Here is a 15,895-nt window from a genome sequence, read left to right on the forward strand (position 1 = left end):
GGGGGCCTGCTCCCTGCTGCTGGGGACTTTGGACAGGCTCCTGTCGGTGGAGTTCACACCCTACAGATAATGGTCTCTCTCAGTTGAGCCAGGAACTCTGTGACATCCAAAGTTAAGCTGCCATCCTAATTCTAGGCTCTGCCCATCTTGTCACATGTATACCCCAAATACCTCCTCTTCCTATTGCGAGTATGTCCCTAAACCATCCCCTCTCATTGCTGCAACCCCTTCCTGTGACGTATGTCTTTACCTGTAATTAGTGGCTTTACACACTCCCAAAATGTCTATAGGCCTAGGTTAGCAATAGAGGTCTCTCTCACTGGTCTCACTCGCCTCTTCCCCCTCTCCTCTCCTGTCCTCATCCCTTCCCCCTCTCTCCACGTGGACCACCAAGTGGGACTGAGGGGAGCAATGCTACCATGTGATGTGTCTGACTGCATTATTGTAATATCTTTTCTATCGCTCATGCTCTCGATGACTTTAACATAATATATATCCATCTCAATGGTACAATTGTGCTTACTGAACCCGTGAGTAGCAGTGGGGGACAGGCTCCCCCTCACCTTATACGACGCATTGTCTAGACCTTGGTGCCTTAGTGTCTATACGTTGGGCTGCTAACCACAAGGTCAGTAGTTCAAATTAACATGCCACCCATCTGGAGAAAGACAATGCTTTGAACTAGCACAGAGTTACAGTCTCAGAACATGGACACTAACAGGGGCAGTTTTACCCTATCCTATAGGATTCTTATGAGTTGGCATCAACTTGATGGCAGTAAGTTGAGTTGAGATGAGTTGGCATTGATTTGACGGCAGTGGGTTTGGCTTTTTGGTACTTATGGATAACTTTCATGACACTCCATTGCAAGCAGTCCACTGGTTAAGCATGAAATCTGTTCTTTAAGAGGATATTCTTAAGAGAATCTTAACAGATGCACATGGTTCTTATTTAGCAAGAAAGGTACAGAGAATTTTCAATGGTTTAAAAGCTGTATGTACAGCAAATAAAGATAATTATGATGAAGAATTTGGTGTGAATAAGCAATGCTTTAATCATTTCACATTAAAGGGCAAGTAGGAGTTGTCCCTAAAGCAGACAGCTTATATAAAGAAAGGACCATCGTGGAATTAAAACATAATTAAAGAGCATTGATGTTGAGATGTAGTAAGCTATGGCCCTTCTAGCAATAATTCTTTATGTGACATATTATAATTCTGGGCTCTCGGAATCAACTCAGTGGCAATGATTTTCTGTTTTTTCTATCCTTAGTAGATGTAAACCTACTAGTAATGTGACTTAATTCATGGCCCTTTGTTTTCCTTAGGGGTATGGTCTGCTGAAAGACAAAAACCATACCTCTATCAAATCCATTTCTCTGTGTCTAAGGGACATTAGAAGCAGGAACACAATGAGAAATCCCAGAAACATTAAATGAATACATTCCTGATCTCTGTCTGAAGTACCAGAGGTCAATACCAGAGGCACGAGAGACTGTGAAAGAGAAACTATGGGGCAGAGCAAAGGAGTCAGTCTGTGACCCGAAGTCAAGACAAGGAAACCATGAGGCAGAACACAGGGGCAGAGCCAATAATAGGGACTAGGGACCCAAGTGACAGGCAAGCTTCCTTGCCCAAGAAAAAAGAAGCTAATGTTGAAGACCAGAAAGAGCCTTGGCTGCTGGCTGAGGAGAGGACTCTCTGTGGCTCAGTGACTACATCCTCACTGTTTGCTCATCCTTATACATGGGAATGTATTAACTTCCTTTATGAAGTCCCCTAACTTCTAACTCTGTTTTGTTTTTGTTTTAGCTAGTGTGCTCCTGATGCATCGTACCGTGAGCATACAGTGTTCATTGCCACCAGCTTTAACTTTTGCTATAATCTAATATTCTCACCTGTCTTTACTATAAGAAAATCAAAAAGCTCAAAGCCATTGAGTTGATGCTGCCTCATAGGGACCATAGGGAAGGGGAGAACTGATCCCATGAGTTTCTGAGAATGTAACTTTCTTTTTTTTTTTTTTTTTTAAACAATTTATTAGGGGCTCATACAACTCTTATCACAGTCCATGCATATACATACATCAATTGTATAAAGCACATCTGTACATTCTTTGCCCTAATCATTTTCTCTTGTTTTCTCCTCTTTTCTTTTTTTTTTTTTTTTACATTTTTTTTTCTTCTTTTACATTTTATTAGGGACTCCAACAACTCTTACCACAATCCATACATATACATACATCAATTGTACAAAGCACACCCATACACTCCCTGTCCCAAACACTCTCAAGGCATTTGCTCTTCACCTAAGCCCCTTGCATCAGGTCCTCCTTTTTTTCCCCCCCTCCCTCCCTTTTCCCCCCTCCCTCATATGCCCTTGGTAATTTATACCTCGTTATTTTGTCATATCTTGCCCTATTCGGGGTCTCCCTTCCCCCCTTCTCTGCTGTCCCTCTCCCAGGGAAGAGGTCACATGTGGCTCCTTGTAATCAGTTCCCCCTTTCCAACCCACTCACCCTCCACTCTCCCAGCATCGTCCCTCGCGCCCTTGGTCCTGGAGGTATCATCCACCCTGGATTCCCTGTATCTCCAACCCTCCTATGTACCAGTGTACAGCCTCTGTCCTATCCAACCCTGCAAGGTAGAATTCGGATCATGGTAGTTGGGGGGAGGAAGCATCCAGGATCTGGGGGAAAGCTGTGTTCTTCATCGATACTACCTCACACCCTAATTAACCCATCTCCTCTCCTAAGCCCCTCTGTGAGGGGATCTCCATTGGCTGACACTTGGGCCTTGGGTCTCCACTCTGCACTTCCCCCTTCATTTAATATAATATATATATACACATACATATATACATATACACATAAATACACATACATACACACACTTATATCTTTTTTTTTTTTTGCATGATGCCTTATATCTGGTCCCTTGGGCACCTCGTGATCGCACTGGCCGGTGTGCTTCTTCCATGTGGGCTTATTTGTTTCTGAGCGAGATGGCCGCTTGTTCACCTTCAAGCCTTTAAGACCCCAGACACTATCTCTTTTGATAGCCGGGCACCATCAGCTTTCTTCACCACATTCGCTTATGCACCCATTTGTCTTCAGCGATCCTATCATGGAGGTGTGCAGTCAATGATATGATTTTTTGTTCTTTGATGCCTGGTAACTGATCCCTTTGGGACCACTCGATCACACAGGCTGGTGTGTTCTTCCATGTGGACTTTGTTGCTTCTGAGCTAGATGGCCGCTTGTTTATCTTCAAGCCTTTAAGACCCCAGTCACTATCTCTTTTGATAGCCGGGCACCATCAGCTTTCTTCACCACATTTACTTGTTCACCCATGTTGGCTCCAGCTGTTGTGTCGGGAGAGTGAGCATCATAGAGTTCCAATTTAATAGAAGAAGGTATTCATGCATAGAGGGAGTGTTTGAGTAGAGGCCCAAGGTCCTTCTGCCACCTTAATACTTGACCTATAAATATAGACACAAAGATCTATTTCCCCAACCTCCTATATATATTTGCATGTACATGTCGTTGTCTAGACCTCCATGAATGCCCTTTGACTTCTAGCTCTTTCCTCCATCTCCCTTGACCTTCCTCCTGCCCTACTACCATGCTTCATTGCCACCTGGGCTAGAGTATACCTCTTCTCTAAGCAACCTTACCCTTGATCATTTCCCACCAGGCCTGCCACTCCCCCTTCTCTACCCTTTGGGGTCCCATGTTTTTCACTTGTCCCTGGGTTTGTTAACACCACTTCCTTACCCCCCCTACCCCCCACCCCAAGTCCCCCCGGAACTGTCGGTCCCGTTGTTTTTCCTCCAGATAGTTCATCCAGCCTGTCCTATTCAGACAGACCTGTGGAGTCACTAACATGCACGAAAACTAGACAGAGGAACACAAAGCAACAGTATATAACCAGACAACAAAACAACCAAAACAAACCACTGAAAAAGAACAGAACAAAACAGTTCGCAAGAGAAAAGCTTGTAGTTAGTTCAGGGATCTTTGCTGGCCCTTAGGAGCGTTTTCCAGTCCAGTCTTTTGGGGCACCACGCCCTGGCCCCAAAGTCCACTTTCAGCATTCCCTGGGGACCTTGCCACTCCATTCCCTTGCTGTTCCGCTGCACTCCCCCAGTGCATTGCCTCGGTGTGGTGGGATCAGGTCAGGTGCAATTCCCACACTGTGTCTCCGGTTCTGTCCCCTGTATCGCCCTTAGTCACTGAGGGGCATCATGTCTCATAGTAGGGCCAGCCATGTTGTTCTCTCTGTGGACTGGCTGCTCTACTCAGGAACATCATCCTCACGGCCTGGTGGGCCAGGCTGTGCTCCACTCTCTCCTCCTGCCCCTTCATCTGCTCCCGTGTGCTCTGATCAAATATGTCCATCTCCCATAGCTGCAGGGTCAATGTCGTCCTTTGGAACAAGTTCTTTTCGGGGGAGGGGCAGGAATCCACTTAATTTATGGTGCTGGGGCCTGCCTCCCAGACCTCTCCACCGGTTCCGTCCTCCACGCCGGGATAATGCATTCACACCTTGCGACACTGGGTTGAAGTCTGGTCCCACTTTCCCTGTGGAGATATAAACAATACCCTCCCCTTGGGTGGATTAATGCCCCATTTCTGTCATGCTGATTGTACTTACCTCAGGGGACTCATGTTGTACCTGTCCCTTTGGGACTGGCTTACCTCGCTTAGCATAATTCCTTCCAGCTCTTCCCATGAAATAACGTGTTTCATGTGCTCATCGGTGCTTTTCAGTGCTGCATAATACTCCATTGTGTGTATGTGCCAAAGTTTGCTAATCCACTCGTCTATCGATGGAAACTTAGGCTGTTTCCAAGTCTTTGCTATTGTGAATTGTGCCGCAATAAACATTGGAGCGCATATGACTGGTCGTGTTTTATTTGCTGCTTCAACCGGGTATATGCCCAGTAGAGGGATGGCTGGGTCGTAAGGTAGATCAATTTCCATTTTCTTTAGGTATCGCCAGATTGCTTTCCACAGTGTCTGTACAAATCTGCACGACCACCAGCAGTGGAGGAGGGTTCCTATTTCACCACAGCCCCTCCAACACTTGTTGCTCTCTGATTTACTGATCTGGGCTAGCTTCAGGGGTGTTAGGTGGTATCTCATGGTTGTTTTGATTTGCATTTCTCTTATGGCAAGGGACTTCGAGCACTTTCTCATATATTTATTGGCCATATTGATCTCCTCTCTAGTGAAAGTTCTTCTCATTTCTTTTGCCCACTTCCTTAGGGGGTTAACTGTTTTCCTCTTTTTGCAGGTCATGATGGTGTTGTAGATTTTAGTAATGAGCCCTTTGTCTGACGTGTCATTACTAAAAATCTTCTCCCAGTCTGTGGGTTGCCTTGTCACCCTCTTGGCAAAGTCTTTCGAGGTGCACAGGTGTTTTATTCTTATTAGATCCCATTTGTCGATTTCCAGATCACCTGTGTGTGTCCCCTTCCCTGTTGCAGTGAGCCTATGTGCTCCCTGGGCCAGTGCTCTGAGATTAGTCCCGATTCCTTCCTTAATGGTCCTGATGGTTTGGGGTTTGACTTCTAGATCTGTGATCCACCTTGAGTGTATTCTTGTGCATGGGGTGAGGTAGACGTCTTGTTTCAACTTTCTACATGTGGATATCCATTGTTTCCAGCACCACTTATTAAAGAGGGCATCTGCTTCCCACTTGACGTTTTTGGGACCCTTGTCGAAGATCAGTTGTCTATATGCTGATGATTTTACTCCTGGGCTTTCTATTCTTTTCCACTGGTCTGAGTGTCTATCATTGTGCCAGTACCATGCTGTTTTGACCACTGTAGCTGTGTAGTAGGCATTAAAATCAGGCAGGGCGAGTCCTCCAATTGTGTCCTTCTTCTTGAGGAGTTCTCTGCTAATTCTGGGTTTCTTCCCTCTCCATATGAAGTTGGTGGTCAGTTTTTCCAATTCTTTGAAGAAGGTTGATGGTAATTGGATTGGTATAGCATTGAACTTGTAGAGTGCTTTAGGAAGAACTGTCATCTTTACTATGTTCAGCCTACCTAACCATGAGCAGGGGAGCTTCATCCATTTGTGAAGGTCACTTTTGGTTTCCTGTAATAGGGTTTTATAATTATGCTTATATAGGTCTTTAGTATTTTTTGTTAAGTATATTCCTAGGTATTTCAGTTTGTTCTTGGCTACTGTGAAGGGTACTTCCCTCTTAATCGCCTCTTCCATGGCCCTGTCCGATGTGTATAGAAACCCTACCGACTTCTGTTTATTGATCTTGTATCCTGCTACCCTTCCGTATTCCTCTATTGCTGTAAGTATTCCAACTGTGGAGTTTTGGGGGTCTTCAATGTATAGGATCATGTCATCTGCAAATAACGATAGTTTCACCTCCTCCTCTCCCAACTGGATCCCTTTGATGTCCTTCCGCTGTCTTATGTTGTTAGCCAGAACCTCCAAAACGATATTGAATAGAAGAGGGGACAGGGGGCATCCTTGTCTTGTACCCTTTTTCAGTGGTATTGTTCTTGTCTTTTCTCCATTGACTATGATGTTGGCTGTTGGTCTTTCATAGATAGCTTGTATGAGCTTGAGGAACTTACCTTCCAATCCTATCTTCATGAGTGTTTTGATTAGGAATGGATGCTGGATGTTGTCAAATGCTTTTTCTGCATCTATGGATATTATCATATGGTTTTTATCCTTTTTCTTCTCAATGTGGTGTATGATATTGATGGATTTTCGGGTGTTAAACCATCCCTGCATCGCTGGGATGAATCCTACTTGGTCGTGGTGAATGATATGTTTGATGTTCCTTTGTATTCTATTGGCCAATATTTTGTTAAGGATTTTTGCATCTATGTTCATTAGAGATATTGGTCTATAATTCTCTACACTTGTGGGGTCTTTTCCCTGTTTGGGTATCAAAGTAATGCTGGCTTCGTAAAATGAGTTTGGGAGCTTGCCGTTCTTTTCTATGTTATGGAATACTTTGTGGAGGATCGGTGTCAGCTCTTCCCTGAATGTTTGGTAAAATTCTGCTGTGTAGCCATCTGGCCCTGGGGCCTTTTTCCTTGGTAGGTTTTTGATGACACTCTCTATTTCTTCCTTCGCTATGGGTTTGTTGAGGTTCTTGATCTCTGTCTCAGATAATCTAGGGATAGATTGTTTTTCTAAATATTTATCCATGTCTTCCAGGTTTCTGAATTCATTAGAATACAAACCTTCATAGTACTTTGTGATTATCCTTTTTATCTCATTGGGGTCTGTTGTTATTGCCCCCGATTCATCTCTTATCCTGGCTATTGATGATTGTTCCTTTCTATCTTTGGTAAGCTTTGCCAGGGGAGTGTCAATTTTATTAATTCGTTCATAAAACCAGCTTCTAGTTGCGTTAATCCTTTGCATTGTTCTTTTGTCTTCCCACTGGTTTAACTCTGCCCTGATTTTTATTATTTCTTTTCTCTTGCTATTGGAGGGGTAGTTCTGTTGACTCTGTTCTAGTTGTTGGAGGTTTTGTGTTAACATATCTGTCATACGCCTTTCTTCTTTTTTCATGTATGCATTCAGTGATATCAAGCTACCTCTGATGACTGCCTTTGCAGTGTCCCATAAGTTTTGATATGTTGTATGCTCGTTCTCATTAGTTTCTAGAAATTTCCTGATATCCTCTCTGATCTGGACCTTAACCCATTCATGTCGCAGGAGATCGTTGTTTATTCTCCAATTGGTGACCCTTGCTTTTCTGGGTGCCCTCCTATTAATCTCCAGCTTTATGGCATGGTGGTCTGAGAAAGACGTCTGGATAATATCTATGTGTTTGAATTTACTCAGGCTGGCCTTGTGCCCCAGCATGTGATCTATTCTTGAGAAAGATCCGTGTGGATTGGAGAAGAATGTGAAACCTTTTGCTTTTGGATGAAAGGCTCTATAGATGTCTATCAGGCCCTGTTGCCTAATTACATTGTTTAGCTCTCTGGCCTCTTTGCTGAGCTTCTTTCCCTGTGACCTGTCTTTCTCTGATAGTGGAGTGTTGAAGTCCCCCACTATTATTGTTGTTTCCGTGATTTCTTCTGTCATTTTTTTAATAGTTTGTTTGACGAAATTTGCCGCACCATTATTAGGTGCGTAAATATTCAGTATGCTTATTGCTTCCTGGTTTACTGAGCCTTTGAGCATTATGTAATGTCCCTCTTTGTCTCTTTTTATGTTTTGGATCTTGAGATCCATTTTGTCGGAGATTAAGATAGCCACTCCTGCCTTCTTGGAGTTACCATTTGCTTGGTAAACTTTCTTCCAGCCCTTTATTCTCAGCATATGCTTGTCTGCTTGCTTAAGGTGTGTCTCTTGCAGGCAGCAGATTGATGGGTTATGTTTTCTAATCCAATCCTCCAGCCTCTTTCTTTTAACATATGAATTGAGCCCATTTGTATTCAAAGAGATTATTACAATCTCTGGCTTCATGGTTGCCATATTCTGTTTTGTGTTTTGGGTCTTTGCCTATCTTCCTTCATATCAGTGTACTGCGTTTGAGTGGAGGGTTTCTATCCTGTCCTCTTTTCCATCTGAGACCGTGTTGTCCTGGTGCGTGTTGCTGGCATGTTGGCTTCTAGATGGAGATGGGCTATATGGTGGTCTCCTGGAGGTTCTAGTTGGAGCTTGATCTTCTGGCCATAGTGAGTCAGCCAGTATGTTCTGCAGGGTCGGGTGACTTGCAGTATATTTTTTGAGTTCTTCCTTGTCCTGGAAGACCCTTATCTTACCCTCTATCTTAATGGATAACTTGGCAGGGTATAGGATTCTGGGGGAGGCATTTTTATCTTTCAGAATTTGGAAGATGCTGCTCCATTCTCTCCTCCTCTTCATGGTTTCAGCTGATAAGTCTGAGCATACCCTTACCTGCGCTCCTTTGTATGTGACTGTCTTCCTTTCTCTTGATGCTCGTAGAATTTTCTCTTTTTCCTCTAAGTTGGATAATTTTACAATTATATGCCTTGGCGTGTTCTTCTTGGTGTTTAGCTTAGCCGGCGTCCTCTCTGCTTCCTGTATGAGAGTCGGATTCTCCTTTGTTAGGTTGGGGAAATTTTCTTCCAGGAATTCCTTTGCTATCTTGGCGGTCGATTTGTGTGTTATGTTGTGTTCCGGTAGACCGATTATTCGAATATTATTCCTCTTCATAGCATCTGTCATTGATCTCAGGCTGTCTTCTGTTTCTTTAATTTTCCTATCTGATTGTTTTTCTCGCTTGCTTCGTTTGGTTTGAGCGTCCTCGAGTTCACTGATACGGTTCTCAGCCTCCTCAAGCCTAGATATAGCTTCTGTGACCTTTTGTGTGGCCTCTGCTACCTCCTCTGTTAGTTTCTGCAGTTCCTTTTGGTGGATAGTATTCATCCCCTCTATTGTGGACTTCATCCCCTCTATTGTGCATTTCATCCCTTCTATCGTTGCATCCTTATTTTGGTTTGCTTCTCTTAGCTCCTGTATTACTGCAAGCAGAGTTCTGAAGATTTCCTTTTGTGGCTGATCTATATCTGTTTCTTCTATGAGTGACGTTAGGTCTGTTAAAGTGCCTCGTTTTTCTGATTTTTTTGTTGGGAGTGATGTGGTCTGTTGATTTTTCCTTGATCCTTTAATAGGCCCCATGCTTCTGGGAGACAGGAGTAACCTTATTGTGTGGAGGCTCAGGCCACTGTGCCGTCTCCTGGGGTGGCTGGGGCGGGCTGCGGCAGGCTTAGGGCTGGCACTGGGGACCCAACAGGGCCCCAGATGGTGAGAGCTGGCTGGAGCTCACTGACGGCTCCTCAGGGACTGCAAAGCCGAGACTGCAGGTGGAGTGTTTGATCTGCCCGGGCTGTGAGCGGGCCCCTTGGATAGCTGCGCAGGCAGCTGCGGGACACTGCAGGGAACAATGGTGTTCGCTCTCCGCCCTTTTGGCGCGAAACCGCAGGGGGTAATGGCACTGGCAAAGGAGGCTTGGCGCGAAACCGCAGGGGGCAATGGTGCCCTTCCTCTGCTCAGGCTCAGAGTCGCGGCCGCCGGGGTCCCCGCAGCACCCTGGGGAGGGCACCTACTCTTGTGCCTTGCGCAGGGGGGGGCCCTTGGTGGGCAGACTCAGCAGCGCGGGGCGAGGCGCTCCGCGGAAGCTCAGGGTCCGGGACAGGCGCGGGTTGGGCTATGGCTCCTGTTGGCGGGAAGTGCTCAGCGCAGGGTCCCCGCCAGGAGTGGAGCTGGCGCTAGGCTGCCAGGGGCTGGCGGGGGCGGGCGGGGGTGGGAGGCCAGCGCACGGAGGGCAGGTGGAGAGGTCCGCGGCAGCGGTGTGGGTGGATGGTCCCCCGTGGGGGTCGCCAGACAACCCGCGGGTCCGCTCCCCTGAGCTTGGATGAATGGAGGGAGGGACGTGGGCCCGAGGGCAGATCGCTGCCCTGTGGGGAGAGGGGAACTGCGGGAGAGGAAAGCTTCTCTCCCAGTGGGGATCCGCGATAGGGAGTGGGGAGTGGGCCGCTGGAGTAGGCAGGGCAGGCAAGTGGCTCTGGCCTAGGCGCCGGGTTTGGGGATGGAGCCTAAGCCGGTCGCCAGTGAGCTCACGGCAGCTTAGTGGCCAGAGATGTCCCACTAGTCCGGTCCTCTTTCACCTAGACCCCTGCTCCGGACAAATACGTGGGGTAGGACTGGGGTGCTGACCCAGGGGGATATTTCACTCACCAGACTCTTACTATTCAGCTACCTGGTCGCCAATCCCGCTTTGTTTGGAGGAGCTCTCAGAGTATGCGGGTGTCCCTGTCGGCCATCTTCCCCCTTCCGAATGTAACTTTCTTTTTAAATCATTTTATCGGGGCTCTTACCACTCTTATCACAATCCACACATCCATCCACTGTGTCAAGCACATTTGTTCATATCTTGTCATCATCGTTTTCAAAACATTTTTTTTCTACTTGAGCCCTCGGTATCAGCTTATTCTCCCCCCTCCTTTCCAAACCCTCCCTCCTTCATGATCCATTGATAGTTTATATATTACCGTTTTTTTTTTCATTTCAGCCCCTCCAAAACTTGTTAATTTCTGATTTTTTTGAATTGAGGGTGGTAGATGGTATCTCAGAGTTTTTAATTTGCATTGCTCTTATGGCTAATGATTGGGAACATTTTCTCCTGTGTTTATTGGCCTTTTAGATTTCTGCCCTTGTGAAACTTCTTTTCAGGTCCTTTTCCCACCTCTTCAGTGGGCAATTGTTTTGTTTTTCTTATTTTATGCTAGCAGAGTATTGTCAGTTTTAGTAATAAGGTCTTTGTTTGATGTGTCATTGCTAAAGATGTTTTCCCAGTTTATGGGCTCTCTTATTACTCTCTTGGCGAAATCTTTCGATGTACACCAGTGTGTTTTTCTTCAGTATATCCCACTTGTCAATTCGTGTCTCCTCTGTTTGTGTCCTTCCCTATTTCTGATAGCCTATGTAATCCCTGTGCAAAAATTCTCAGGTTTGTCCCAATTCCCTCATTAATGGCCCAGTTAGTTTGGGTTTTTACCTCAAGGTCTATTATCTACCTTGAGTTTATTCTTACACATGGAGTTAGGTAAAGGTCTTGCTTCATTTTTTCCAGCTCCACTTGTTGAAGAGGGCATCCGGTTCACATCTGATATTTTGACGGTCCTTATCAGAGATCAGCTCTCTGTATGCTGATGACTTTATTTCTGGGTTTTCCGTTCTTTTCCATTGGTCTGAGTATCTGTCATTGTGCCAGTACCATGTGGTTTTTATCACTGTGGCTGTGTACTATGTGCTAAAGTCAGGCAAAGCAAGTCCTCCCACTCTTCTTGAGGAGTTCTCTGCTTTTCTGATCTTCTTCCCTCTCTATCTGAAGTTGGTCCTCAGTTTTTCCAATTATTTGAAGAGAGATGATGGTATTTGCATCAGGATAACACTGAACTTATAGAGTGCCTTGGGCAGAACTGACATCTTTACAATATTAAGTCTTCTGAGCCACGAATGTGGGATATTCTTTCATTGATTGAGTCCTGTTTTCTCGAAATAGTGTTCTGTAGTTTTCCTTGTACAAATCTTTGGTTGTGTTATGTTTCACTCAGGAATATCCATAGATATTTCAATTTATGCTTGGCTATTGTAATTGGTACTACCCTTTTGATTCTCTCTTCCGTGGTCTTGTCTGATATATATAGCAGGCGAATAGACTTCTATTTGTTGACCTTGTATCCTGCATTCTGCCATATTCCTCTATAGCTTCCAGCATTCTCCTTGTGGAGCTTTTGGGATTTTCCATATATAAAATCATACCATCTTCAAATAACGATAATGTCACCTGTTTCTTCCCTAGACAAATGTGTTTGCCATTTTTTCTGTGTCTTATGATGTTAGCTAAGACTTCCAGTATGATGTTAAATAAGAGTCGGGACAAGGAGCATCCTTGTCTGGCCCCCTTTTTCAGAGGGATTGTTTTCATCATCGACTACCATGTTGGTTTTTGGTTTTTCATATATAACTTGTATTGTATTGAGGAATTTTCCTTCCATTCCTATCTTCTTGGGTGTCTTTAACTTGAATGGATATTAAATGTTGTCAAATGCTTTTTTCCACATCTATCAATATTATCATGTGGGTCTTATAACTTTCCATGTCAAAATGGCAAGTAATACTAATGGTCCTTTGTATGTTGAACCATCCTTCCACCTCTGGTATGAATCCCATTTGGTCATGATGAATTATTTGTTTTATATACTTTTGTATTCTATTGGCCAGTATTTTGTTAGGGATTTTTGCATCGATGTTCATTAGGGATATCGGCCTGTAGTTCTCAATTCTTGGAGGATCTTTCCCAGTTTCGGTATCAGTTATACTGGCTTCATAGAGTTTGGTAGTTTGCTGTCTTTTTCTATGTTCTGGAAGAATTTGTGTAGGATTGGTGTCAGTTCTTCCCTGAATTCTTGGTAGAATTCTCCTTAACAGATACTTACCATATGATTCAGCAGTCACATTCACAGGTATTTACTTAACAGGTTTCAAGACATATAAAACCTGTGCAGGGACAGTTTTAGAGATTTATTTAAAATTATCCAGAATGAAACCTAATAAATACTATAATTCTTTCAGTGGATGTACTTAAAAAACTAAAAACCTATGATGCAACTATATGATACAGTATAATTCATCAAAGCTAAAAAAAAATAAGCTACTAAGCCATCCAAATCATGGTATATTGCAAAATGAACAAAGTTCATATCAGAAAACGATATACTGTATGACTCAATTAAATGGCTTACAAGAAAAGGAAGAACAATAGAGATGGAGAAGAGCAGAGAGGCAGAGGGGCGACTTTCCTAGGTAAAGCACATGGAATTCTACTGCCCGAGAACACAGTGCACTGTGGGACAGTGAATTCCTTTGGAATTGCTCTTCTTGCTAAAGTCTTTATAAGGCCACTAAACTACCTATTCCTCAGAGGGCTGAGTAAGAGCAGGGAGAGAAAGATGCTGATAGGATTATAAGCGATTGATAACAGATCTACTTGTGATTATAAAACGTAGAACTCTAATATATGAATTGGCCGATGTTGCCCTCCTGCAGAGTATAAATTGAGTCATCTCAGCAGTAGAGTGTGAAATAATTACTACCATCAATAAAGAAGGACCAGGAGTAGAGCACTTTTTGGACCCTGAGACTGGGGCTCAGTGCATGGCATCACCCCGATCCAGATGCAAAAAGCTGTTACATCAGAGATAGAGCAGAGGCATGACAGGGGGCAGCCACAGCAGAACTAAGAGCCAGACTGTGAGACACAGTGATGGGCCTTCAGACCCACGGAGTGAGTAAAGCTGAGTGACTTTGGGCTGGGGAATTGCTTTCACAGCGGGGCGGCTCTACACACTTAATTGGGAAACTAGGTTTGAGGACCTACAGAGCTAGCTAGAACTGATCAATCTGAAGCTGATGACAGAGTGACTTGTCTAGTGGGCATTTAGTAGAAGCACCAAAAGAGCTTTGTAACATTGCCCCAACAGGCAGAGGCCAGCCCAATTGAATGGAGGGCCAGGGAGAGGTTGGCTGTAAGCACAGCAGAGACTTGACCAAAAAACTGCATATTGAACAATTCTGGATGCTTAATTATAACTGGTATCCCTAAAAACTCCCTATTGTGATTGTGGTCTGTGAGTTCTCTGTGACCTTTTCAATGAAGCATTGAAGCCTGGGAAAAGGTAATATTGTGGACAGAATCCCTGGGATCAGAATCAGCAGTCGAGACAGAGGGTAGAGGCCTATCTGCCACCTGCCCCCTAGGAACCAGCCTTAGTCTGATCTGAGCTCTATTCTCCTTTCCACCTCTGAGGGCGGACGGCATTAAGTCTGATGCCACCTCCTAGACCCTGATTCATTTTATATCCAGGTGTACTGATCCAACAACTCCAGCTGAGGAGGGCAACAAGAAGGCTTGCCATGACACAAACACAAAGTAATGTTCTTGGACATCTGCTAAATAACTAGTGGAAACTCCAGTTGATCATGGGCAAAAAACAAGTGAACTTGAATAAATTGACCATTACAATGAATTGAATAAATTTACTTTTAATACGCCTAGCATGTACATAGTTATGCTCTAAGTTTTATAAACAATAACAGTTATATCCTTAAAATATGGTTGATGTACATATGGAAACAATAGAGTAATATAATACTAGCATTAATAATAAACCCACTTCTCACTTATGGACACAATTAAATTCCAAAAGCAGATCATAATGTTAAAATCAATATACATAAAAATGATCAAATCAAATCACAAAATGATGGATGGCTGCATCATTACACAGCTGTCAGGGCACTGAGAATTCTGGCCCAACCATGTTGACATAAAGTTGCAACCATAATACCCAGCACTATGTTTGTTTGATACCACATGCCCATTATTGCCAACTTTACATCATTAATGAACAAGATAGTTGGATAGTAGATTTTTTACCATTACCAAAAGTGCAAGATATGGGACAATAAAATAGTCCATCAGTGAATAGCAGGAAGATGAAACATTTTAATTCCTATATTAAGTTTTATTTGTATTGTCTGATGCAGATTACATGGTGGTCCATAGGCACTAATAAATAAGGTAGTAGAAACATTAAGAGGGCTCAGATTTCAATATTGATTTCTAATGTACAATATTTTTTGCTTTTCCAGTGAGTGTGTTCCTAACTCAAAAGTATAATTGACCTGGTCCAATCACAGCATATTATATACGTGGAAAACTGCACAACCTGTCCTATTCATGCTAGAATTTTTGAGTTGTGGCTTAAAAATATGTCCATGAATTGCATATTGAGTCCCCTCGTTAACACTCATTTATATAAAATAACATACAGTAATTTCTTGCAAAAACTGCTAACTGGTGATTAAATGTTCTTTTATGATATATTTTTGTTCATTTATAATTTGGCATTTATTATGAAACACACACCAAAATTGGAGTATAAGGCACTTAAGCACAATTGGTGAAAGTCAACATTTTGTTGTAAAAGGCCAACAGGATTTGTTTGAGCAATTTAGTCAATGTAATTCACTCATTCACTTATTGCTGTTGTAGGACATGTGGAATATTCTCTATTCACAAAATGTACAGTAAAAATCTAATTATCCTGTACTAAAAATTTAGTAATCCTTTTGATCACAAGATGCTAAAATGGCATACAACATGTATTAATGTTATAGTCACATTTTTACAAATGTGTACATCACATGTGCAACATACATGTATAACATAGATAGCTTACACACAAACACATATGTTAGATCTCTCAGAGAAGAGATATGCCTCAGTCCTTGGCTCCGTGTGAGAAATAATTCACACAGAAGCCTGGTTTGTGATTCAAGTGAGTTTTATGAGAATTAGAAG

Source organism: Tenrec ecaudatus, chromosome 13 (genome assembly GCF_050624435.1).
Source record: "Tenrec ecaudatus isolate mTenEca1 chromosome 13, mTenEca1.hap1, whole genome shotgun sequence".
Classification (NCBI taxonomy): Eukaryota; Metazoa; Chordata; class Mammalia; order Afrosoricida; family Tenrecidae; genus Tenrec; species Tenrec ecaudatus.